This window comes from Pelodiscus sinensis, chromosome 15 (genome assembly GCF_052426305.1).
Source record: "Pelodiscus sinensis isolate ZL-2025 chromosome 15, ASM5242630v1, whole genome shotgun sequence".
Lineage (NCBI taxonomy): Eukaryota > Metazoa > Chordata > Testudines > Trionychidae > Pelodiscus > Pelodiscus sinensis.
In genome coordinates, this window is record NC_143066.1 from 32958522 (window position 1) to 32984819 (window position 26298).

Sequence of the window (26298 nt, forward strand, 5' to 3'; positions counted from 1 at the left end):
TACAATGGTACTGAGTTAATATAGAAGGAAGTTGGAGCCAAAAAAGCCATTGAGAAATCCTAGGAACAGCCACGCCTGGGAGAAAGCTTAGGCTGAGGTTTTATTGTCTGTGGCTCTTAGTTAAGGCAGCAACGAGGTGTCACTGCATGTGTGGGTACTGTGTTGGGAGCAAGGCAGCTTATCCTGTATCAACAGTAAGTGGGTCTGGCCCACGAAAGCTCATCATCTAATAAACCATCTTGTTAGTCTTTAAAGAGCTACATAGTCCTGTATTTTGCTTCAGCTACACCAGACTAACACGGCTACATTTCTATCACTATAAACCCACAGACTTCCATTTAACATCTCATGGCAGGAGGAGGGGCCTCTTTCTTGTGTTGTGCCTGGTCAGTGATGTGGGGAGAAAAATGCCCCTTGCCCACCCCACAAGCTTGTCCTAGGAGCCAGCAGTGCCTTTCATTGCTAGTTAGCAAAGAGCTGAGACCGTTCCAAGGTATGTACAGTCATTAGAGATGCCTGCCCTGCTGGATTTGACTATTCCCCTCCTGAATGTTGGAATGGGGGCGGGCAGTGCCTGTGGGGTGGGGTGCAGCCTGACCAGAGTCCAGTGTGAAGGACACACCCTAGCATTTGCATTTACCAGGCAAAATCTGCCCCTCCGGGCCTTGTCTTCCCCACTTCAGGGGGCTGATTTGTAAGTTGGAATTGGTCCTGCCTAGTTGGAATTGGTCCTGCCTAGAGCAGGGGGCTGGACTTGATGACCTTCTGAGGTCTCTTCCAGCTCTATGATTCTATGATTCTATGAACAGGAACCAATCCAGCCCATTCTCTGCAGCTCTGCTCTGAGTCAGTAAGTGGATAATGAAAAGTGGGGGACACTGCAGGGGAGGGAGAGGCAGCCCAAACCTGCTCCTCTAATAACTGGGAGCACTGGTCTTCCTTCCGTGCATGTTACCAGTAGGTCAGAAAGCTAAGCAGGACTCTCCATTTCCTCTGCCTCATTAATTTGCCATCGGTGATCATGCGCAGGGATCATCCACCTAGGCTGGCCCAGGGATTTCTCCATGACCCTGTGCACTGTGGCGGTCACCCATATCTTGCTGCTGGGCATTCACAGGGCCCAGAACACACCAGCTTTGGAGGAAATCATTGGCCATAGGCGGGGACCTAAAATAATGTAGGCCAGTGTTTCCCAAATGGTGTTCCGCGGAACACCGGGGTTCCGCGAAGTGAAAATAAGAGTTCAGCGAGAAAATTCCATTACAATAATATTTTATGATTTAAAAAAATCATAATTAATATTATGATTTTTGTTTTTAAATATGTGCAATTATACTAAATGATGATCTCATCACCTTGTTTAGCATTTGTTTATTATTATCCTTACTTATTTGTGGTCTAATTTTTCAGCTCCGTATACTAGAATGTTATTAGGGGTTCCGCAAAATTCTTTCGCATTTAAAAGGGTTCTGTGGCCAAATAAAACTGGGAGACACTGACATAGGCAATAACTCAGGGGAGGGGACAGGGGTGTCTTTTTTGTTCTGTTTGCAGCGCAAAAGGGGCTCTCAGGTGCTACAAAAATAATTCTACTAACTGATCAATAACGGGGCAAAATCCTTTGGCACAGCTAGAACTCAGCTGAGCAGCAAAGCTTGCATAGACTAATCATGCTCATGTCATCTTGTCACTGAAGAGGGACTAGAAATACACCTTGTGGATGAGGATCTGATGCAGAATGACCAGATGTCTCATTTTTAAAGGGACAGGCCTGTATTTCAGTCTTTCTGCAGGTGACCCTACTTTTTCTTAAAAATGTACAAATTGTCCTGTATTTTCTCCCCTTCCTTCAGGACTGGTGGGTCCTACTGCTGGACGGATCCTTGCTTGTCAGCCGCACATCCTCCAGTCGTGAGTTGTGGGGGTTTACTGGCTGCTGTCGGGGTGGATGTACAAGGCTGGTGGCGAGGCAAAGCTGCAGCGTGCCGGGCTGGCAGCTCCCCAGGTTGGTCCATGAGTACAGTCCCTGCTGGGTGCCTGCTCTTGGCTAACAGGCTCGCCCGCTCCCCGCCCTATTTCCAGCCGGCACTGGCTGCTTGCTGCCATGAATAGTAAAGTTCAGGAGGTGGGTGGTTATGTGTCACCTCTGCTGCCTACCCGTCGGCCCTTTACATGCTCCCCTGGTCACTGTCCTTTCCCTGCTGTGTCCCTTCACGTCCTCAGCCCGGCTGCCCCTCCACAGCTGTTTTCCTCTGGAGCAGGGGCTTACTACCCTCTTCACACACTATCCCTGTCCTAGATCCTGCCCCCAGGCAGTACGGGGCCGCTTTGCCCCTCAGGCACCCTCTCCTGCAGAGCCTCCTTTCTGACCGGCTTTGCGGAAGCCACTGCAGTCAGGTTCCCTGGCCCTTGGTGCACAGAACATCCTTAGGAATTAACCCCTTCCCAGGGGAGCAGACAGCCTCCACGGACCCCTGGGCAAGGTGTAGGGTGGGGCTGCCTCCGCAATTCTAAAAGGGGCGGGGCCTTGGGAGGAAGGGGCGGGGCTAGGGGCAGCCAACCCTCAGTGCCACCCAGAGCACGATGCTGCCCCTCCTGCAGCTCTGGGCCCACACAGTAGCCAGGGGACAAAAGGTGGCTGGTAGACAAGCTGCTTCTAGCCACAGGAGAGCCGTAGGCAAGGGGAGAGGAGGGAAGAAATCGTCTGTACAGCTACGTGGGCCAAGTCATCTCTGCCTGCCCAACCTCACCCCTGTGGCTGGAAGCTCTTAGCCCTTCCTTCCTGTACAGTGCCAAAAGGCTGCTGATGGCCCTGTTCTGGTGTGAACCCTCACAGGAATCTGGGGAGGGGGCTGTGACCCTGCTTCCCCCTCGCCATGTTGTCCTGAGAAGTGGTGCCAGGTACTAGGAGCAGCCAGCTCCCTCCTGGGGGCCCAGCCAGACATGCAGCGGCGGATATAGAGCAGGGCGACTGCCCCGGGCCCCGCGCTTCAAGAGGCCCTGCGCATGTGCCGTGTCAAAGACGGGGGCCCCGCAAAATTGTGCTGCCCTGGGCCCGCAAAACCCTCATCCGCCCCTGCAGACATGCATACAAACAATTTTACCAGGTGCCCCATAATCACTATAGGGAAATATGGTCACCCTAATCATGTCTATTCTGGGGTTTCACTTTGGCTCATCTTGGCAATGAGTCATCCAAGCCTGACCCAACCAGCCCCAAAATTCAGGGATGTTAAGATCTAGGTTTTGGTTTCATCCCAGTCTCGAGTCCAAAGCCATCTGCGAGCCCAGGGCAAACACACAGGCTATGGCTATACTGCAGCCTTCTTCTGCAAAAGCTTACGCAAATGAAGCGTGGAGTAGAATATCGCCGTGCTTCATTTGCATAATTAATTAGCAGCTGTTTTTGTGCAAGAGGCTTTTGTGCAAAAAGGAGCTGTCTAGACAGCTCCTTTTTGCGCAAAAGCCTCTTGTGCAAAAACAGCCCCTAATTCATTTATGCAAATGAAGCGCAGCGATATTCTACTCTGTGCATCATTTGCATAAGCTTTTGCGGACAAATGCAGTATAGATATAGCCCAAGTGACCAGATGTCCCAATTTGTGGGAAAAGCCCTGATATCTGGGTCTTATAAAGGCGCCTATTTACTGCCAACTTTAGTCTCTGTGGCTGTGTCTACACTGCACCCCTTTTCCGGAAAAGGGATGCAGATTAGACCAGTCGGAATTGCAAATCCACGGGGGATTTAAATATCCCCGCGGCATTTGCATTAACATGGCTGCCGCTTTTTTCCGACTTGGGGATAAGCCGGAGAAAAGCGCCAGTCTAGACGTGATTCTCCGGAAAATAAGCCCTTTTGAAAGTAGGAATAAGAGATCCTCCAGAAAAGGGCTTATTTTCCGGAGAATCACGTCTAGACTGGCGCTTTTCTCCGGCTTATCCCCAAGCCGGAAAAAAGCGGCAGCCATGTTAATGCAAATGCCGCGGAGGATATTTAAATCCCCCGCGGATTTGCAATGCCGACTGGTCTAATCTGCATCCCTTTTCCGGAAAAGGGGTGCAGTGTAGACACAGCCTGTCTGTCTTTATGTCTGTGTGTCAGTCCCTCCCCTTGACAACTGGGATCTGGCAGGCTATGTCCACACTGCGAGTTTTTGGGGCAGAAAATATGCTAATGAGGGACTCGTTAGCATAAATCGCGATCTCATTTGCATACTTTCTGCCGCAAAAACTCGCCATGTAGACAAAGCCACGGTGAATGCCACAAGCTTTTATGGCTCCTGGTTTGAACTGGGGACTTGTTCCTCTCTGAATTGGATTCTGACTAACACACACACCCCTCCAGAGGAGGTGAATTGCATTTAACAAACTCTCTGGATGGCATCCGCACTTCATGAATAACTGCGTGCAGCTGTGTTCAAGCTCCTGCATTCTTGTTTAATCTCAGACTTCGTTCTGCAGAGCTGGCTTTGTTGCAAAGCCCCTGATATTGTCTCCTGGTGCATACTGCTTACGCTCCTGAGCTGCCCTGAAGGAACGCACTCTTGGGGAAGCATAAAGACACATGAGGCTAATGCTATTTAAAGGCACCGTTTCCAACACACTGGGTTCCAATGCAGCACAGTGCTCCACTTCCAGTAGAGAACTGATGCAGAAGATATGTACTCACAATGCTACATATAACCAGTGAGCATGAGTGGATGTTTACACACACACAGGCTCCGCCATTCTGTCCAATTCTTTCCAGTCTTCTCTCTGTAATGGCAGCTTTCGTACCCCTGTGATCTCCCGAGACATGACCACTCAGGAATGGTTTTGGGGAGTTCTTATAGGCCTGCTTTTTGGAAAGATGCATGTGCAAATAGGCATCCCCTTGGGCACGTACTTTGTATGCACAGATTATGGTGACTGCACGTGAAATTGTGAAAAGTGCACATGCAAGTGGCAGACGGTGTGCAATTGTAATAACTGCACGTGCATCTCCATCATGCAAAAGCATGCCTATCCTTCTGCACATCGGGTGTTGGAGGGATGGACTTTTCACATGCCCCAAAAGGGTCCGTGTAGCTCAGTGTTTCCCAGTTGGTGCTCTGGGGAACCCTGGGGTTCTGCAAAGCAAAACGAGGGGTTCCGCGAGGAGCCGGCACTCCCCCGCCCCCTCTGAAAGAGAGAGAGAGCCGGCTAGCCAGCAGAGGCAGGGGCGGCGAGTTGTAGGGGCTCATGGTGCCCATGCTCCACCAATATTTGGAGCTGGAGCAGGCCCCAGCCCTGCCCCAAGCATCCTCCCACCCTGGCCCCAGAGCATCTCTCCCCCAGCCCAAGCCCCGTCCCCGTCCTGTCCCTGCCATGCGCAACCTTCACTGAGTTCCCCCTTGCCAGCTGCTGCTACCCTACGCGGCGTGCTCAAACCGGTGGGCAGGGAGACGCCCGGGCGTGACGTAATGTCGCGGCCCGGGATTTAAAAACTGCTGAGCGCTGCGTTGTGCCACGCAGCTGAGCTGCGGGTTCTGAGTCCAGGGACGGAGCGCAGACTCCAGCCCGGCAAAGTGGAAAGCAGAAGGTAGGGGAAGGGGAAGGGCTGGGAGAGGAAGGAGTTTGTGCGGAGGGGAAGAGGAAGGGCTGGGAGAGGAAGGGGCTTGTGTGAGGGCGGGGAGAGGGGAAGGCACCAAAGGGACAGGGTAGAGGAGAGACAAATGCCAGGAGGCCAAGTGCAGACAATGAGGAAAAAGGCAGGAGGGGAGGTGTCAATGGGAGGGGGACGGGGTGTTGCTGGGAAGGGGAGAGGGTAAGGGCATTAGGGGCTAGAGGGGGAAGGGGGAGGTGCTGGGAGAAGGCTTGAAAGAAGGGGTGGGCATGACGAAGGCCAGGATGGAGCAAGGCATGTGTGAGGGCACAGGGGCATGAGGGGACCAGGGGCATGAGGGTGGTGAGGGGGTGAGCATCAGGGAAAAAGAGAGCAAAGGAGGCAGGGGCAGTGAGGGAAGGGAGAGGCAACAGGAGGGTGCAGGAGTAAGAGAAGGTGCAAGTGCCAGGGGATTCTGGGGGTGAAGCAGAAGGGCAGACACCTGCAGGGGAGGGACCAGCACTAGAGGAGAGACACAAGGCAGGTTTGTAGAGGGAGGTGTTAGGAGAGGGGATGAGGAGGGGTAGGTCACATGATCAGAGTGGGGCTACTGGAGGAGTGGGCACAGGGAGGAGAGAAGGGCTGGTGGACAGGTGCAAGTTGCAGGAGGGCTGAGGGCAGTGAGAAGGGCAGGAGTCAGGACTGGCAGTTTGTGCAAGAGTTCTTGTGCAAGAACACGTCCACACTGCCATGTGCGAGCTGTGCTTTTGCACAAGAGCATCTATGGCAGTGTGGATGCTCTCTTGCCCAAGAAAGTGCCAATGGCCATTTTAGCCATAGAGCTTTCTTGCACAAGAAATTCATGTTGCCTGTCTACACTGGCCTCTTGCGCAAGAACAGTTGCGCAAAAGGGCTTATTCCCAAGCGGGAGCATCATAGTTCTTGTGCAAGAAGCCCTGATTTCATACATGAGAATGTCGGTGTACTTGAGCAAGAACACACGGCCAGTGTAGACAGGAAGCAAGTTTTTGTATGAGAGGAGCCGCTTTGGTGCAAGATTGCGCCAGTGTAGACACAGCCAAGGGGAGGGAGGGAGGCAGGGGCAGGGAATCAGCACTGGCTCAGCATGTCTGCATGGTTTGGGGGAAGGTGCAGGGAAATTGAGCTCAGCTGGGTTGCAGAGTGGGGAGGTCCGGGGAGCTGGGCTGGGCTGTGGGGTGGGTGTGTGTGTGTGGAGCTCAGAGCTCAGTTTGGCTGCAGGAGGAGGGAGGTGCCGGGAACCGGGGCTAGACTCGAGGGGAGGGAGAGACAGGGAATCGGCTCTTGGCTCAGCAGTTTTGTGGGGCTTGGGGGAGGTGCAGGGAAATGGGGCTCAGCTGTGCTGTGGGGGAAGCATGCAGGGAACCAGTGCAGGCCTCAGCTGGGCTGAGGGGGATGGGGGAGGGCATACAGAACAGATGGGCAGGTCAGCTGGGCTGTGAGGGGCTGCAGGGAACTGGTGCTTCACTCTCTTGGATTGTGGGGGATGGTTTGGGGGAAGTGCAGGAAATCAGCAAGGGTGGGCAGCTCAGTTGGATTGCAGGGGATAGAGGTGCAAAGAAGCCTAGTGGGGGGAGGGGAGCCAGGAGCCCTGAAATGACCTCCCCTGGTCCAAAAATCCCTCATCTGGGACCAGTCAGGTCCAGAGGGTGCCAGATCAGGGAGGTCCAACTCCTACCCACTCCTTGCACCCTCCCTCGTAGCCAGACACCCTACCCCCAATCTGCCTCTGCTCCCTCCCCCTGGCCAGACACCCTACATCCAGCCTGCTTCTGCACTCTACCTACCACCCAGACCTTGTCTCCTTCCACCCCCCACCTCCCTCCCAGATCCTGCACCCCATCCCTATCCTGCTCCTTGGCAGCCCTGCCATCCACCCTAGCACCTAGCACCACTCTGGCCCTGGCCCCAGCACCCTGCCACCCACGCTAGCACCCAGCTGCACCCTGTTCCTTGTCCCAGCACCCTGCCAGTCACCCTAGTGCCCAGCAGGACCATGTCCCTGACCCCAGCACCCTGCCACCTGCCTGCCCCAGCACCTTGCCCCAGTACCACGCCACGTGAGCCAGCATCCTTCCATCCAGCAGCACCCTCTCCCCAGCCCCAGCACCCACTTTCACTCTGTCCCCTGTCCCCACCAGCACATTTGGGACCACATTAGTGAGGCTTGGGGGTTTTTGGAGGGTTTATGGGGTTTTTTTGCATCTCACTTGTGTGGCCCCAACTGACTTTTCTGTGGGTCAGTGACCCTGGACTCAAAACAGGTTCCTCACCCCTCTCATAAATAAAGACAATGCTAAAACCTTTTGAGTTTGACATAATATTGTATTTAAAAATGAAGCCAGGCCAACAAGCCCCCAACTGGAGCCAAACCCCCATCTCACTGCAGCATCATAACACTTCTGCACCACCTGACCCCAAATCTGAGCCTATCATACACTGGAACCCACCGTCCTGAGCCTCTTACATCTCCAAACTCCTGCATCCCCACATCCTCAGTCTTCTGCCACAACACTCCTGCACCATCCACACATCACAAATCTGTCCTGGGCCCATCATACTCACAACCTTCTTGCCCTGAGTCCCTCACATATCCAGCCCAAACTCCTGCACCCTCACATCCACAAGCCCTGGCTTGCTCAGCACCCGAACCTTCCACCTGAGCCCAACACTCCCCAGCCTGGAGCACCATCCCCGAGCCAACATCCCCTCCTCCTGCATCCAAATTCCCTCCTAGAGCTTGTACTTCTCACCCCTTCCCACACCCAAATCCCTCATTCCCACCCCACACATCCTGTCTCAATCTAGTGAGCGTGTGACAGCGCGTTGGGGGTCCCCTGTCTCCTGCACCCCGAAATGGCAAAAACAGACCGCACCAGCCGGTGTAATAGAGGAAGTTTATTGCCTCTCCAGGATACAGCACAGCACAGATGTAATCTGGTCACAGAGCTGGGCTAGGATGCCTCAGGCCCCCTTGAGATGTGGGAGACTGGGCCCCTAAACTCCAGTCCCCTTCCCTAGGCTGTCTCCTCCATGCTTCCAGCCAGCAACTCACTAACCCTCTTCCAGCCCTGCCCCCCAGCCAGGGCAGCATTCCACCTTCCTTTGTTCCTCTCCATGGGGGGTGTCTGGCCACTGGTTTGCATAGTGACTCATCCTGTTTTGCTGGGTCGTGGTACCCACGGCAGCCAGTGGGGGTTACCCCAGAGCCAGCAGCATAGAAACCAGCCAGGTACCCCCACTACGTCACAGAGCGTGTATAAGGTCTGGAGATAGCAAATGATGGAGAGGAGGGGAACAGAGCGGATGAGGCCTCAAAGAAGGAGTGTGGGGGGGGTCTTGGAGAAGGAATGTGATTTTCATGCATTAGCTTGACAAACCTAGGGGTTCCTTGAAATTCTGAAAAGCTGAAAAGGGTTCCTCGGCCAAATAAAATTGGGAAACACTGGTGTAGCTAAAATGGGCTTAGCATAGTGCCCAGAAAATGAAGTGATGTGTGGAACTGGGATATAAGGATCACCTAGGGTTATCCCCTCTTTTAATCATTTTATCCAAACAATCCCCACATAAAGACTTGTGAAAGTGTGAGCTTCCCAAATTAGACATTTGCATAAAAGCAAAATACCTTCATTGTGAGTTCTACCAGGCATGTGAATGCCAAAGCAGGTCATTCAAGTTATAATTGGCTCTAATTAGCACTCCCACCAGCTGCAACATTCTTTACCTTCAGCCAAGTGGCATCCAAAAGGTGAGAATTTTTTTTCCTGCCTCTGAAATCATTAAGGATATCAGCTCTTCTCTGATCCTTACAAATGACGGATCAGTCTAAAGGAGAACAAAACACACCAGCATAAATGGGGGGTGGCTTTTGGAAAGTAAGATTTGATCCATACAGTGGAAAAGCCTCCTTTTATAGATAAGTAAGAGCAATTTCTACTAGAAAGAGGAGAAAAAAGTAATATATGGAATATAACGGACTAGAGGCTTTTCTTGGGTCCAAACCTAATTCAATAATTTTTTCAGCCAAAGAAATCAAAGGGACACAATGATCTCTTCTTAGTTTCCTCAGATAAACCAGGATCCAGCCAGGCCCCAGGAAGCTAGAGTTGAACATACAAATAGAAAGAACCCAAGTCAAGGAGACCTTGTAGAAATTCAGGGCCAAGTTTACAGTAGGGATGTTATTTGAATAGTCAATTAAACTCATGAATTCTTACCAGTTACTCGACCATTCCCAAGGGGCTCCCTGCCACTCTGTGCTGCTGCCTCTGTATCAGAAGCAGCAGCATGGGGTTCCAGACGGGAGCTGCTCCAAGAGAGGAGCCAGTTTAAAAACCAGCTCCCCTTGCAGACCGGCTGCCTGTTGCCCTGCCTGCTGCCTCTGGTACAGAGTCAGCAGCATGTGGTAGCAGCAGCTTCTGTCTGGAGGGGTGGGGCTGAGCTCCTGGCCCCGGTGCGAGCTGGAACTGAGCTGGGCTGCCTGCCGCCTGGCTCCTAATACACTTTAAATGTAGAGCCACAGCGGGGCTAGGTCCCAGACCTGGTGCGAGGACTGAGCCAGGCTGCTGGCCAGCCTGCTAAAAAAATTACTAGCAAGGAAGATGGGGGAGGGGGAATATGTGTAGTCTATATCATTAACTTATAAGCTTTGGTTTATCGGTTAATTGGTTAATCGACTACACAATTACATCCCTAGTTTACAGAGCCAAGCCAATTCATCACTATTGTTATGATTAAGTCCTCCACTCAGAATGCTGCTGGAGGACCAGATAGGATTGTTCTGGGAAGGGCTTTTGGGAATTTAAAACGTAATTGTCATGGAAGCGCTGGAATGGAAGTATTTTGAGAGTAACAAAGCTGGAGAGAGCAGAGAGCAGATGTTCTCTTAACTCTCCCCTGTTGAATGTCAGGGAGCTATAGGACGGTGCCTGAAATGCAAATACAGCAAAATCCCTCCCTAGAGTCACAAAAGAACACAGCCGTGTTCACACAAAAGAACAACCAGCTGTGCTGGTTGAGCCTGGACAAAAAGGGCACGTAACCCTCTGGGCTCAGTTCTTTATGAACATTATTGACCTTGAACTTTTTGTCTAGTAAGGGTGGACCTGTCTGGATAATAAGGCGCTAGAAATGCCTACACTAGATGGAGCCTCTTAATTGTTCTTCCTCTAGCTGAAGGTCTTAAAGGGCCTTTTAAAAGTGTGTGTGTGTAGGTTGGATCCAAACTATTTTACAGCTTCAGGGAACATCTCCCACTCACCCTCTTAAGATGACAGTAGATAGAACAGGAAAAGACCTGCTAGATCAAGTCCATTTCGTAGCAAGGGAAGGATACTGTGTCTCACTAGGGCTCTTAGCCAGTACTGCCCTAACTCTCCATGTCCTGTTCAGGGACTGGTCATGGCTTTCTGCATAATACCCCCCGAACTGTCCCTGTGTAACAGATTGTTGTTTGATTGATGGAAGGCGACCAGGTGTCTCAGTGACAGGCACCAATGTACATTTCCAAAGGAATAAATAGCATCCGCGGATTCAGCCACTCAAGTTATTTTAGTTTCCAATGCGGAGTGGGGAGAGGAGTAATCTGGCATAAATTGGGAGGGTCCTTGCCTCCCACCCTGTGAGTTTTTCATGGGGGAGGTTTCCCTGTTTGTAAACTGGGTCAAGCAGCGATTGCAAAAGCATTCAAGCTAACAGGCCCAGACTGAAATACAGTCGAATCTAAATTATTCAGGCCCGGTTAAAAAATTAAACAGCCCAACCAAACTTACACCCACCCAGCCCTGCTCTAGGGATAGGGAGACCTCCTCCAGGGCTGGGGCTGTAGGTCTCTTTCGTGACGATAGACAGAATAACCTGACCCCCAAGGAGTAATCCAGAAGGGGCCAGAAAAGGCATAGGCAGGGCACTGTGGTGAGCAAGGGCCAGGCAAGAGGAGGGGACACGAGAGGGCACTGGAACTCGCTGGGAAGGAATTCAGACTGACCTCTGTTCAATCATACAGATTGCAGCAGGGCCGGATCCGTGGCTCCTATTAACTGGCACCACTCCAGTGAAATAGATGCTGCCGCACTGATTTGCACTGGCTATGGACCTGTCCCTATTATACAGCAGAAAAGATTTTCACTTATAGAACTGCACCCTCTCCGTCCTATACGCGTTCTCAGGGCTGTTGGAGGAGTGCATTCAGAAATAGAAAAATTAAGGGTGACCAGCAGGTGCTCCCTCTACTTTTTTCGACCACTGAGCTAAGTTCCCCCTAAGCTGCATGGCCGCACAGCGTCCCATTTAGTCCTGCCCAGGGGCTCAGGGCTGCAATGGGAAGAGGTCTCTCCCCCAGGGCTGAAGCTGCCCTGCTTTGCCATTAGCCTTCCTTCAGCTCTGAGCACTCTCCTGCGCCTCAAAACCCTCCTCCATGACTCCACCCCAAAGCCTACACCCTCAGCCCAGGTCCTGTTCCCCTTCCTGCACCCACCCCCCAGCCCTGAGTCCCTCCCCATACCTGGACCCTCCTCCTGCACCCCACACTCCTCAGCCCCTGTACCCCAAGGCAGAACCCTTGCACCCCAACCCTCTGCCCAAGCCTTGAGTCCCCTCCCACACTCAGGACCCCTTGGCCCCTCTCCTAGCACATGAATTTGGGTATGTGCACCAATATGAAGGTGCTGTGTGCCACATCACCTCCACATTAGTGAACATAAGAAAATTCATTCTACTCAGGGGCATGCTTCCCTAAAAGCCCCGATTCCCTGCATGCACGACTAGAAAACCCCCCAGAGAATTTGAAGGGATTCTTATCATTTTAAGACTGTTTTCAATAAACCACAAGCTACTACCGAGTAATGCACTGAGGCCTCACAACAGGAGTGGTGCCCAGCGGGAGAAAACCTGGTTCAGCTCTAGTAGCTCTTCCACATTAGAAACATTTGGCATTGCCATTTGCCACTACGTAGTACCCACCACACAGTATGGTGCTTGTGTTGGCACATTAGCATAACTAAGCTCTTGATTGAAATAATGGTGACTTAGAAGTACAGCCGCTAACAAGGAAGTACTTTTGATCACTACCTCTTTTCAAGCTGTCTAGACCAGTGTTTCTCAACCAGTGGTACAGGTACCCGTAGGGGTACTTGAGAGAAGTTGGGGAGTATGTCAACACAACTGAAATTTGGAGAAAACTGAATTTTTGTTTTAAGTTTTACAGCACTTTATTATTTTTGGACTTTTTACACCCAAAAATTTCATCACCTGCCCAGCTACGATTAAGTTGTTTAAGCAAATGTGTTGCAATGGTAGAAAAAAATGTGTGTGTCTGAAAACTGTAGGTACTGGGGGTACTTATGATTTTATTTTTATTTTTTGTAAAAGGGGTACTTTATAAAAAAAAAAGATTGAGAAACTCGGGTATAGAACACCATGGGGCTGCCTGGTTGACTCTGGGCCTTTCAGCAAGCAGTCTTCAAAGAGTCAACCTAGAACAAGGTGGGGTGAGTTGTACCTGTCTGCCTTAGGGTGCATCTACACAGCACCCTAAACTAGAAATAAGATACACACTTTGTGCAAATTGCGTATCTTTTTTTGAATCTATTTCAAAATAGCTTACTTTGAAATTTGGTGCGTCTACACAGCGCCAAATTTCAAAATAACGCACTATTTCGAGCCATCCCTTTAGACCTGATGCAACAAGGCTTACCGGATGGCGAAACAGAGTGCCTATTATTTCGACAAATATTTCGACTTGTGTAGATGCGGCTTGTATAGACACGGGGTAGCTATTTCAGGATACCTCCGGTCTCCCAAAATAGCCGTGCAGTGTAGATGTACCCATAGGGAGCAGCCTGCTTTGTCACTCTCGGTAGTTTTGGTTCTTGTTACAGTTCTGGATTCTAAGCAATGAACTAGTGTTAGGTTGTGACCTTCCTTCAAGTTTACCTAACTTCTTGGCGTGTACACCATGAACATAACATAGCTAAGTGTCTCCTTGATTTAAAGCTGTCAGAGCTGAGCTGTCGGCTTCATTAGGTACCGTTAGAAGTCACTATGTATAGCCCAGCGCACATGCGCCAAGCACACTGTGCTTTCCCAGAGAGTGCTCTGGCAGCTGACTCACAGGACCCCCATCAATATTTACAAGCCTCTGAAAACTGGAGCAGAGGCTGAGTCTTTAATGGAATGTGCTTTCAGCCAGCACAATTTATTTAAAAGCAGAAAGAGATCTTGCCAATTAAATCTATGACCCTAGATATAAGCAGCTCCTGCTGGTTTGGCTGCTTGCCAGCATGTCAGGTGCCATTGACTGTGGGGGCCAGGAAAGAATGTGGAGATGACTGGACATGTGGGAAGGGACCACAAGACTGTGTAGGAAGGGACCTAGGAGAATGTGGAGCACCTGTCTGCCCACTAGCGCCCCACCACACTGGGAGTGTCTGTTGAGGAGGCTTTGGCTCTGAGTCACGCAAGAGTGAGGAGATAAGCAAGGTCGACAGTGTGACACTGTTGCAAAAAAATGATTCTGCGGGGCATTAACAGGAGTGTTGTGAGCAAGACATGAGAAGTCATTTGTCTGCTCTACTCTGCGCTGATTAGGCCTCAGTTGGAATATTGTGTCTAGTTCTGGGCACCACATTTCAAGAAAGATGTGGAGAAATTGGTGAAGGTTCACAGAAGAGCAATAAAAATGATTAAAGGTCTAGAGAACATGGGCTATGAGGGAAGGCTAGAGGAACTGGGCTTGTTTAGTTTGGAAAAGAGAAGACAGGTATCTAAGAAGGTGTCACAGGGAGGAAGGGAGGAAATTGTTCTCCTTGGCCTCTGAGGATAGGACAAGAAGCAATGGGCTTAAACTGCAGCAAGGGAGGTTTAGGTTGGACATTTGGAAAAACTTCCCAACTATCAGGGTGGTTAAGCACTGGAATAAATTGCCCAGGGAGGTTGTGGAATTGCGATCACTGGAGATATTTAAGAGCAGGTAGAAAGACACCTGTAAGGAATGATCTAGATGGTGCTTGGTCCTACTGTGAGGGCAGGGAACTGGACTTGATGACCTCTCAAGGTCCCTTCCAGTTCTAGTGTTCTATGATCAATCTTGTCTACATGTGTTCTCTCCCCAGACACTACATGGCTGTTGGAGCTGGGGTTGTGGAGTGTAGTGAGGCAGCGTGGCCTCCATCTGAGCCAGAGCGGGAGGAACCTCTCTCTCTACCCAGCTGGGCTGACCCTCCAACAGGAAGTTGGGGGCAGGACAGGAAGTATAAAAGGCAGAGCCTCTAGCTTAGTGGGGGCTGAGCCAGGGAATAAGACAGATGTGTCCTGCTTGCTGCTACATTCTGACCCTGCTGCTGAGCCAGGCAGTGCCCTGGACCTGGAAAAGACCAGAACCAGGGAGGAGCTGGAGCTGATGGGACTGCTGGTGGCTGAATACCCAAACAAACCTAAGGAGCTGATGTGGTGGGACTGCCGGACTATCCTAATTTCCCAGCCATGTTCCCAGGCCTCAGACAACTGTGGCAGGGGAGAGGGGTGTGTGCAAAGTAGGCAGTTGCTTCAAGGCCTGGCAATCCAAAGCGGCCCGGGGCTCCTCGCTGCTGCTGCTACAGCAATAGCGGTGGCCGGAACTCCTGGCCCTTTAAATCACCGCCGGAGTTCTACTCCACACACTCCAAGCTCTGAGGGCTGGGGGGGGGAGGGGAGAGAGGGTAGGCTGCCTCTGCCCTGCCCCTTCTGCCCAAGGCCTCACCCCTACCAGGAGCGCATGTAAAGAAGCAAAGGGCCAGATAGACACAACCTCTTTACTTTGATGTAGCTGCCTGTGTCAAAGCGCGGGCCCCTGTGTGCAGACCTGAGGATGCGACACTGTAAAGGTGTCATTCTACCCAATGTCCAGTGTTTAAGCTATGCGCTTGGGTGGCCACCCAGGTGAGATTCTGATGCCTCCCAGCTGATGAGCAGAACGCCCCCAGCAGCCACAGGTGGCAGCATGTGTTTCTACTGATGGTTCACATCTGCACATGCCTGAGTGCATATAACAAAAATTATTCCACACATAGATGGAAAAATTAGAGGAAACACTGCCTATGTCCCCATTTAAATTCACTTTGGCCACGGTGGGCTCTCAGAATCGGACCCCGTGGCTGGCAGACTGCCCCATTCCACGTCAATGTGTGGATATCACTTGCAGGGTTGGCATCTTGACTGGCTTCCCTTGGTTTAGCTTTTGAGGGAATCCTGACAGAGTCAAGCAGTGAGGCAGCACGCAGGGCAGTGGGATGCACTCCATCAGCCTGGTGCATTTATTTGGGTATTGCCATTAAATGGCTATTAGCCAGTATGAGTAAGGAATGGTGTCCCTAGCCTCTGTTTGTCAGAGGGTGGAAATGGATGGCAAGAGAGAGATCGCTTATATATATATTCTTACAATTGAGCCAAACCAGGACTGGCTCCTGCCATAAGCAGAATAGCCTCATCTGGTTCTCAACAAGGGGTATGTATACCCCAGCGTTACACAAAGATTTTCCATCAGCTCATCTAGATATTTACCTAATTTTACAATAGGCTACATAAAAAGCACTGGCAAAGTCAGTGCCAACTAAACTTTCATACGACTTGTGTATACTGGTCTGTATTATACACTGAACAGTACAGTATTGATATTCCAGTTGATTTATTTTATAATTCTATGGTAAACATGAGAAAGTCGGCAATTTTTCTGTCTGTGTGTTGGGGCACTTTTGTATTTTTATGGCTGATTTTGTAAGCAAATCGTTTTTAAGTGAGGTGAAACTTAGGGTTAAGCAAGAAAATTGGACACCTCACAGGGGTACAATAGTCTGAAAAGGTTGAAAGCCATCGTCCTAGGTCAGGGGTCTCCAGCCTTTTTAAGCAGGAGATCACCTTTTGAATTTAAGTGAAATCCAGGATGTACCTCAAACCCAAATACCCTTGCCCTGCCTCCTTTGTGCCCCTTCTCCGAGGCCCTATCCCTGCTCACTCCGTCCTCCTATTCTCCCTCCCTTTCACCAGGCAGGGGCAGAGGGTTGGGGCACACAGGTTCTACTCTTGGGCTAAGGGATTTGGAGTGTGGAAGGGGTTCTGAGCTGAGCCTGGGGCAGGGAGTTGGGCTGCAGGAGGGGGTTCAGGGTGCAGGCTCTGTAAAGGAGTTTGGGTCTGGGAGGGGGCTCAGAGCTAGGGCAGGGGTTTGGGGTGTAGACGAGGGTACATGACTGGTGCAGGAGTTCGGAGCTGGCTCCAGCAGGACACTGTTTACCACAGGTGGCTCCTGGGTGGTTGTGCAATGGGGCTAAGGCAGGCTCACCCCTGCCCTAGCCCTGCACCACTCTCAAAAGCAGCCAGCAAACTCCCTCCATCCCAAGCCCTGTGCTCCCTTCTTCCAGTTCTGTGGAGATAGAATACAGGGTGGAAGAAGGGGCACCCTGGCATCAGCACCCCTCCTTTCCCTTCCCTGCTGTGTACCACAAGCAGGAGGCTCCCAGGGGATGGGGGGAAGCTCCCAGGCTAAGGGCAGGAGTTGCACAGTGAGGGGAGGAGCAGCTGAAGTACCAGTAGATCCCGATCGACTGGTTGGTGACCACTGTGACCTAGGTCATCAGGCTACTGAAGGACTAAATCTATAATCAGGGCTCGCTGAACCACGGCGAGTCCGGTTGCCAGCTGCGCTGTCCAGCGATCTGCACATGTGCAGATCACCCGAACCCAGTTCTTCCGGGTTACAATCTACTCGCCCGTGGCAAGTAGATTGTATTATTTGTCGAGCCCTGTCTATAATGCATGTGGGTAGGCTGGAGGGAGAGGGTGTTTTTCGTTGTTTTCCCAAAACCCTACACAGAGCAAACAATTTCCCTTTTGTCTGCTAAAACTCTCACGATGAGCCTGGAGAAGTCATTAGTGGAGACCTCACCCAACCCAGTCTGTGCCTTTCAGGTTCTGGGGCCTAGGACCATTCTCTGCAGAAATCCAGGGACTGAAACATCCATGTTCATGGAGAGTTCCTCATCTGTTTCAAACACTGACGTTTCTTTCTTTATGGTGGCATCGGCGTTATCACACCTGCCACCAGCTGCCTTCCTGAAGCGTCTCTTTGGGCTTCACTTCTTCACTTCAGCCTCTTTGGGAGGCGGTTCCTTCATCTTGTGCAGACTGATGTAAATGAAACTAATAGGTTTTAAATGAATAAGTTCAGGATAAATTAGGTTTTGTCTCCACAGAAGCCAGATGGCATGTTGATGTCATTACAGAGCATGCTCCATTAGAGACTAGCGTATTTGTTTATTTACTGGTGAATCCAAAATACTTCTTACTGCATCTTTGGGGTAAAGCACACATTGCACTTGGAAAAAGCCAGGACAGGTTTTGTGATTTTTCAGATAAAGCCAACGTTCCAACTCTGGGCCTTTCCTAATCAAGAGTCACTGTAAAAACAGCGAGCAGACCTGTGGCACCTTAGAGACTAACACATGTATTAGGTCATGAGCTTTTGTGGATAAAACCCACTTCATCAGATGAGTTGGAGTGGAAATTACAGAATCTGGGAGATACATAAAGGCTGTGTCTAGACTGGCAAGTTTTTCCGGAAAATCAGCAGCTTTTCCGGAAAAACTTGCCAGCTGTCTACACTGGCTACTTGAATTTCTGGAAAAGCACTGACGATCTCATGTAAAATCATCAGTGCTTTTCTGGAAAAACTATGCTGCTCCCGTTCGGGCAAAAGTCTTTTTCCGAAAGACTTTTGCCCAAAAGGGCCAGTGTAGACAGCATAGTACTGTTTTCCGCAAAAAAGCCCCAATCGCGAAAATGGCAATCGGGGCTTTTTTGAGGAAAACTGCGTCTAGATTGGCCACGGACGCTTTTCCGCAAAAAGTGCTTTTGCGGAAAAGCATCCTGCCAATCTAGACGCGCTTTTCCGAAAATCCTTTTAACTGAAAACTTTTCCATTAAAAGCATTTTCGGAAATTCATGCCAGTGTAGGCGTAGCCAAACAGCAAAAGAAGTGTAGTAACTTCCCCTGTTTATAGCCTCTAAAAATAAGACAAAGCAAGCCTGCTCCATCCTCTGACTTCAGGGCAACAGTGTAGGCGGGAGCTGTGAAGACTGGAAAAACCCCAGTCAAGAGGGAGAAAGCCATGGGAGAGGTAACATCTGGCAAGCCGGAATCCTAGGAGTGGGTGCCTTGCTGGACCAAAAATGGGAAATAAAGGTGCATTTGTCCTGAACTGTAACATGACAGCCATTAATTTAAATTTAGCAAAAACAGGCTACAAGCCCACCTGGTCCATCTTTTCAGAGAACCAAATCCCTTTGGCTAAAATCAAAGGCAAAAAATGTCTGGTCAGGATCTATAAGATTGCAAACCAAAGGGAAAATCAATTTTGGAGCATATAATTCAACTGCAACATAGTTTATTTTCCTAACTCCTGTAACATTGCCCCCTTGTTTTGGTGGAGGGCATATATTATTACGTTCCATAATATATTTCCCATCCCGTATCAGTAGAGCCTTGCGTGGATACAAGATTTGTATCTGAATCCACATCTGTATCTGCAAAAATGAGCCGGTGAAATCTGCATTGACATCAGCGGATGCGGATACCTGTGGATATAAAGCGGATATCCACAGATTTGCAGGGCTCTACCTACTGAAACTAATCCTGCTAGTGTTTATTCCATGACACTGACTGTTGCCCAACTGGGTCTGTGCCATAGATACGTGAAAAATGCCATGCAACTAGTAAGATAAATGGCTGTTGCTGTTTTTCACAAACTCAGGAGCTGCTGAAGTGCTTGTTGGCCCATGCAGTCTGCTGGTTCCTAATTGGCTTCATTTTTCATATTGGCAGATGGCATTTCTGCGAGACAGTACGTAACTAATGGAGAAAAGCGAGCTACATCCCAAACATAATCCTCAGTGCGTCAGGGCAAGGCGATGTTCTGTCTTTGGTCAGCGGTTATTAAACATTCATTTTTCTCTACTTTCCATATTCATGGATTTCTTCTCCAGTGCATACCTCCCTGGGATATTGATGTCCTGCCATGCTGGCCTGGGTTTCAGCAATAATATTTTAAAACAGTGCAAATATATTTGCAGAAATTAGTCTGCCAACTCAGGAAGAGTCCTGGGAGCCAAGCCCACTCTTGAGACAGTCTTGTGCCACGAAATGAACGGTGTACTGCAAAAAATGTGGCAACAGCCATCCTGCGTTGTCTTTAAGGACATACATGAGCCAGGTTTTGGAGATGGAGAATAACAATGACTTTGCCCTTATACACTTCTTTAATCCCAGGATCACAAAATGCTTTACAAAATCAGGCAAGGTCATTAGTTCCTGTTTAACAAATGGGGAAAGTGAGGCACAAGGAGGATGAAGGGTGTTGTGTCCAAGACAACGCAACAAATCAGAGCCAGCCATTGAATCCTTTACCATCCAGTCACTGTCTTGCTGTCTCCTAGGATGAACACATGCCTGTCTGAGTTGTTTAACGTTTTTCAAATGAAACTTTTCGTTGTTAAAATGTGCCCCTTCTCAAGAAGAACGGTTGACTTTTGTTCAAACTATTCCGGTGTTTACAAAACGTTCATGACATTTTTGTCAACAAACCAATGATTGACAACCTCTGGTTTTCTGGCAAATGAAAAATGTTGAAAACCTTTTGCATAATGATTTTGTTTTACAGTTTTCACCACAGTTTTGTTTTAGCCTTGCAAAATAGAAACAACTTTGACATGTCAATGTTTTACCAGCATTTTTCTCTTAAGTTTTCAACCAGCTCTCTTGCCTCAAGGCTGGATGGTGCCACAGGCCCTAATTCTGATTCTGGTTCTGATTGAAAGTGGAACAGAAGCTGTTTAGATTAATCCCTGGGACGGATTTATTTCCTGGGGTGCGATCCCTCGTTCTGCCACCTGTATGAAGGTGAGAGTCTGTGAAAGGGAAGCAAACCGATGTTGGTTAGCAAGATTATAAATCAGCAAAGGAGAAATAATGTCTTGATAATGACGGAAATCCCAGTAACCAAGCACTGCCTAATTGCTCCATGGTAGCATTCAGGGAGAATGTTTAGAGGCTGGGGAGCAGTGTTCCCTCTAAGATGGGTGCTTGGGCAACTGCTCAGGAGAGATTCAAATGCCACCCAGCTGATCAGCAGAGTGCCCATAGCTAGCTTTGTGTGTCTCCTGGTGGTGCACAATCACTCATGTCTTGGCGCACAAAGAAAATTTTATTCTGCACATGAATGGGGAAAAATCCGCACATGGATGGAAAAGATTAGAGGAAACATTGCTGGGGAGTCTCATTCTGTCTAAGTCAGGGGCACAAGGCTACAGCTGTTGTGGTTCTTGTCACTTGCCTGGACTCATACCTTGAAGATCCCTAGGCATGCGGCTCGTTCCACTGAAGGAGAGGGAGATAGAATGTAGTTAACAGGAAGGAAGGGTAGTTGATAGGTTGGGCAGCTTGCAGAGTTTCACCTACCTCCATAGAGCCTGATACACCATTGCCTGTCCCACATATCAGGCCCGTATGCAGGAATTTCTGTGGGGGGCAGGAGGTGCGAGCTGGGGGAAGGGCTAGTGGCTGCCCCACCCCCAATCCTGCTCCCATGGCCCAGCCTCGCCCCTGGCCTCTCTCCTGGAGGAGGAAGAGAGAATCGGCCAGCTAGAGCATAGGAGAGGGAGGCTGGCAGTGCGCTGCTTCACCCTTTCCTAGACTGGCCGGAATCAGCCCCATGGTGGACCATGAAGGACCGTGGAGAGTGCGTTTGCATCCTTCCCCCGCCCCCCTGCATATGGTCATTTACCCCTCTCTAGTTTAAAGGTCACTAGAACAGAGTAATGGAGTCAGGTCCACAACGTCCTTTCTGCAACAAACAAAATGTTCACATCTTATCTAGGCCACTTGCCTCTACCTCCGCCAGGGCTTTGGGCTTCTTGGCAAGGGCAAGAGCAGGTGTATATGACACATAGTTCCTCTGGCCCCACCTGCTTGCTTGTTCCTTCCTCTTGAGCAGCCATGATAGTGGAACAGACAAGGATCCCGCACCCCCAGAGGTGCTCACAGAACGGGGTTCTTGGATATCTTTGCGGACTTCCAGACTAAGAAAAGGTGCTTGGTAACTGAAGCAAGGTAGCTCACTCTAATGTCAGGCTTTCCACTCTTGACAGCATCTCCTTCGATGTCTGCTTGGGGAAAGTAGCCTCAATACTCTCTGTTCCTCAGCTTGGCAAACACCGGTTCTTGCCTGCCACACATGAGACCTTGGAAGGTGTGGAGAAAATTCCCATTCATGTGGGGCTGAGAGAGCTCAAGCAGCTAGAGATAAAGAAACCAGCCAGAGGCCATCCTCTTGAGGAGGTAGAGAGGGGTGGAGACAGATTTTGAGAGAGTGACAGGAGAGCTAGGATGTATATAAACACATGCTCATGGAGACACAGACACACGCACACAGGCCTTGGTCTAACTAGGAAATTACACTAAAGAGTTCCTACTTTTGGGCCACGAAGGCTATGTCTACACTTGAGGCTTCTTGCGCGAGAAATATGCAAATGAGACTAAGTGTGGCATATCACCGAGCCTCATTTGCATACCTAATGAGCCACCATTTTTGCAGAAGAGGCTCTTGTGCCAGAAAGCGCTGTTTACACTGCCCCTTCTTGAACAAGAATAACCCTTTTGCGCAATGCTGTTATTCCTGAAAATAATCGGTGTAACGGCATTGTGCAAGAGGGTTTTTGTTGCGCAAGAAGGGGCAGTGTAGACAGCGCCTTCTGGTGCAAGAGCCTCTTCTGCAAAAATGGTGGCTCATTAGGTATGCAAATGAGGCTCGGCGATATTCCATGCTTAGCCTCATTTGCATATTTCTCACGCAAGAAGCCGCAAATGTAGACATAGCCTCGCAGTTCAGCTGCCATGGATGAGACTTTGTGGATAAAATTCCATTTTAAATAATACTTCTCTCTCTCTCTCTTTCCCCAGATTGCAGCTGGACAAATACAACAAAAAAATTCAATTACTATTCACTCGCAACTTTAAATGAGTCCACACTGGCCGTGTTCTTTCTCCCTGCCCCTTTGCGCCTTCCCATAAACATTCAGGCAAGCCAGTCAAAAGCTCGTGAATGCCAAAGTTGCACCTGTATATTTCTGTGGCATGTGCTTGCATGCTCTCCAATCAGGGAGTCGAAAGGTAATCACACCTGTCTTACTTTGACCAACCATAATTTACCAAGACAGTTTGAATAGCAAAGTTATGAATCATGTTTGTGATTTATAGAACACTGCCACAGTCACCAAACCCTTTGGATGAAGGAAAATAAAATCAGAGGAAATTATCCCTGAATGTCCCTCAAAGGGGAAAAGAGGCAAATTCGGTGGGTAAACTTTATATTTTGGATTAGTCACTTGGTTCTTCTATGAATGAAGAAGGGGTTAAGGAATGACTGCCTACATTGTTTCTCTAATATCCTCTGGCATCACTGCCAGCACTGCATCCCACAGGACAGAGGAGCCGATTTATGGAAGGCGGCACTTATCGACTACTAGAAGATGGTAATTCACAATGAGGCTCTTCAACGTTGTAGCCGATGCATGTGAGGTGGGAAACGGGACTGCTGTTGTCATTTCTCCCCATTCCGTTCCTGCCTGCTTTATCCTCACTGGTTCCAGGAAAGCCCCTTATTAATCGAAGGTTAAGTAAATGTCACATCCCTCTCTCCTCTCCTGGATGAGCTCAAGCATTGTTTCATGAGCTGCTTAGTCTGACATTAATACAGTTCTGGAATTTAAACATCTGGGACCTTTGGAATGGCAGGGCTGTGAATGAGGAGACCCAAAGGTGTCAACTGCAAAGGATGGAGCAAAGCCGTGTTTGAATGGGTGGAAAATCCACAGCTGGAGAACAGTTTGGAGCTGACCTGCCATCGTCCTGATACTATTCCAGTTGTAGCCTCAGTTTGGGGACATGCCCCCTTTGCTTAGCCTTTGCCTAAGGCGGCAGTTTGGAGGATCAATATGCACATCTGTTCCGGTGCCCAGCCCCCCAAATTTCCCGGCTGAGATAGATGCAACTCAGTGTGGGGCAGAGGGAGCTCAGCAAGGTCAGAGGGGCAAAGAACAGCTCTGGAGCATGGATCAAAGGGCACTGAGGGAATAAATAGATGCTTCCTCCCTGCTCCATCCCTCTTTAGGACCTGACAGGATGGAAACAGGTTCTGCTGAAGGATACTAGCAGATCTTGAGTGCGGCTCTAATGCAGGGGCGAGTAAAATACGGCCTGTGGGCTGGATCTGGCCCGCCTTACGTTCAAATCCACCCTACCCCAATACTCTGGGCTGCCAATGTCCTGCAGCCCAGCGGGACCCTCGGGCCTGCCACGGCTCCACATGCTGCTCAAAGTGACCAGCTGTTGGTGGAGAGTAAAGATTTCCCACCTACAGACCTACTTTCCCCTGCAAGAGGGCTGGGTTGTCCCACCAGGGAGTACATGAAGTGCTCTCTGAGAGCTCTGCCACTGGCGGTCCTGCGTCTTTTTTGCCTGTGTTTGAAAGGGTCTCTCCAGAACCATTAGCCTCTTCTTGCTCCAATCCAGTCTGAACGTTGTTCACTTCATCACAGGCCTCTGTACCTCTTTCCAGGTGCTCTGTCTCATTGTGGCACACCTCGCCTGGTTTCTTGTCCCACTTCTGCATGCCTGTCCTCCCTGGGGCTACGTCTAGATTTCACGCCTCTTTCGAAAAAGAGCATTGAGACTACAACCCGTACTTTCTAAAAGGCAAACCGCTTTTTTGAAAGAGAGCACCCAGGCAGTCTGGATGCTCTCTTTCGAAAAAGCACAGTTTGCATTACATTCATATGTGTTCATTTTTTAAATTGTATCCTTTGGTATATATGGTTGTGACAATTTTCTTCCACGATTTGATCTGAGGAAGTGGGTCTGGCTCACGAAAGCTCATCACCTAATAAACCATCTTGTTAGTCTTTAAAGTGCTACATAGTCCTGGGGTTTTTTTTTGTTTTTTGTTTGTTTTTTGAAAGTGCTGGCATTCTTCCTCGTAAAACAAGGTTTTTCCGCAGTCGAAAAAACTGCCATATTCTTTCAATTTACGTTCGAAAGAACGCGGCGGCAGTGTAGACGCAGGGGAAGTTTGTTTGAAAAAAGGCCACTTCCTTCGAAAAAACCCTGTAGTCTAGACACACCCTGGGGCGCCAGCTCCTGCCCCATTCCACTTCTATCTGCTGCCTTCGCAGACCAAGGGAGCTTCATGTAGCAAATCCACATGGTGAAGAGGTCCTGTGAGTGAGCACCATGCTACTGTGATGGGTGCGTCTACACAGTAGGGCTTAACTCGAAACAAATTACACAAATTGAGCTACATCCATTTCAAAATAGTTTATTTTGAAATTGGGAGTGTCTACACAGCACTTATTTCAAAATAGAGCACCCTTCCTCTGACTTCCCTTACTCATACAATGAGGGTTACAGGAGTTGGAGTAAGAAGTCCTCCAGCTTAACAGTATTTCAACATTATTTCGAAATAGCTGCCTGCTGTGTGGACACAGACTAAGTTAGTTCGAAAGAATGTTTCTGTGTAGACATACCTGACTAGGGCTTGCCATTTACTCAGACTGCAGGGTCATGAATCCATCATGTAGAATCACTAAACCTCATTGGCATTCACCTCAGAGCCTGTCCCTGACAAAAAGCCAGAAGGGAGGAGGCCAGTCTGTGACCATCCATGTGGGTAAATACATTCTCTCCAATGCCAGGGGCACAATGCACATTTGACTGAACTATTGCTGTGCCGGTTGGACTCCTGTCTGACTCTTACACACAATTTCTGGAAACAATCATGCACGGCCTTGACATATGGATGAAGATGATTTAATCCCGTGGTGTCCAACATGCTAGCCACTAGTGGCTATTTGGCCAGTTGAGTGTGGCTAGTTGGTTCGAACAATGTGGCTAGGACACCACAGATCTAACAGGTCTTTTCCTTTTCAATTTCTTTGATTCTGCTCACTGAAGTTACACCGTGAGTTTCTGTTGGGGGATGGTATTTTATTTCCTTCCCTGAACTATTGTGTACAGGTTCTGTGTATGTTACTAAAGAGCTGCCACATTACACTCCAGAAGTGACAGCATTTCAGGGATCTCTAGCCGGAACCCTCCTGTGTGGTTTGTACAGCTGTTTGCTGAGTTTGTCATATGCCTTTGAGATCTTCCACGTGCAACAGGAAGCTAAGATTCTAGTGCTCAGTGAAGTGGCTTTGGAGCGGAATGTGGCCTGCCGGTTTGATTTAGGGCAGTGGAATCATTTTCCAATGGGGTCTCTAATTACAAGCAAAATGTAGTTGAGAAGAAGGTGCACAAAACTGTTTTTCTGCTGTTTGTTTTGTTAGCGTTTCTGTTTTGTATGTGAAGGATAATGGGTTAGGTGCTCCAGCTCGAACACGGCTGCCAAACCCAGGCAACTGGCAGTCAGGTTTAAACTGCTATCGAAGAATGCACCTGTTCGTGGTGCCGTTCAGCTGTTTGATGCAAGCAGTGACTCGTGGGGCCCGATTCCTCGCAGTCAGTCATTCACACCTGTGCAAAGTGCACTTAGTGGAAAATGCTGCCATTCTGCTTAGGAAGCGCTTTGAAAGGCAGTGGAAAATCAAGCCAAGTGTCTCACTGGCCCACTCCCGTGCAA

At 49.5% G+C, this 26298-nt stretch overlaps 1 long non-coding RNA gene across 1 annotated transcript; it reads left to right on the forward strand.

The window, feature by feature from the left end:
* Positions 1 to 1722: 1722 nt before the first annotated feature.
* LOC112543886 (uncharacterized) lies at positions 1723 to 24572 on the forward strand. Its single transcript, XR_016346897.1, has 3 exons — positions 1723 to 2005; positions 20369 to 20525; positions 22584 to 24572. It is a non-coding gene; the product is annotated as an uncharacterized LOC112543886 (long non-coding RNA).
* Positions 24573 to 26298: the final 1726 nt, after the last annotated feature.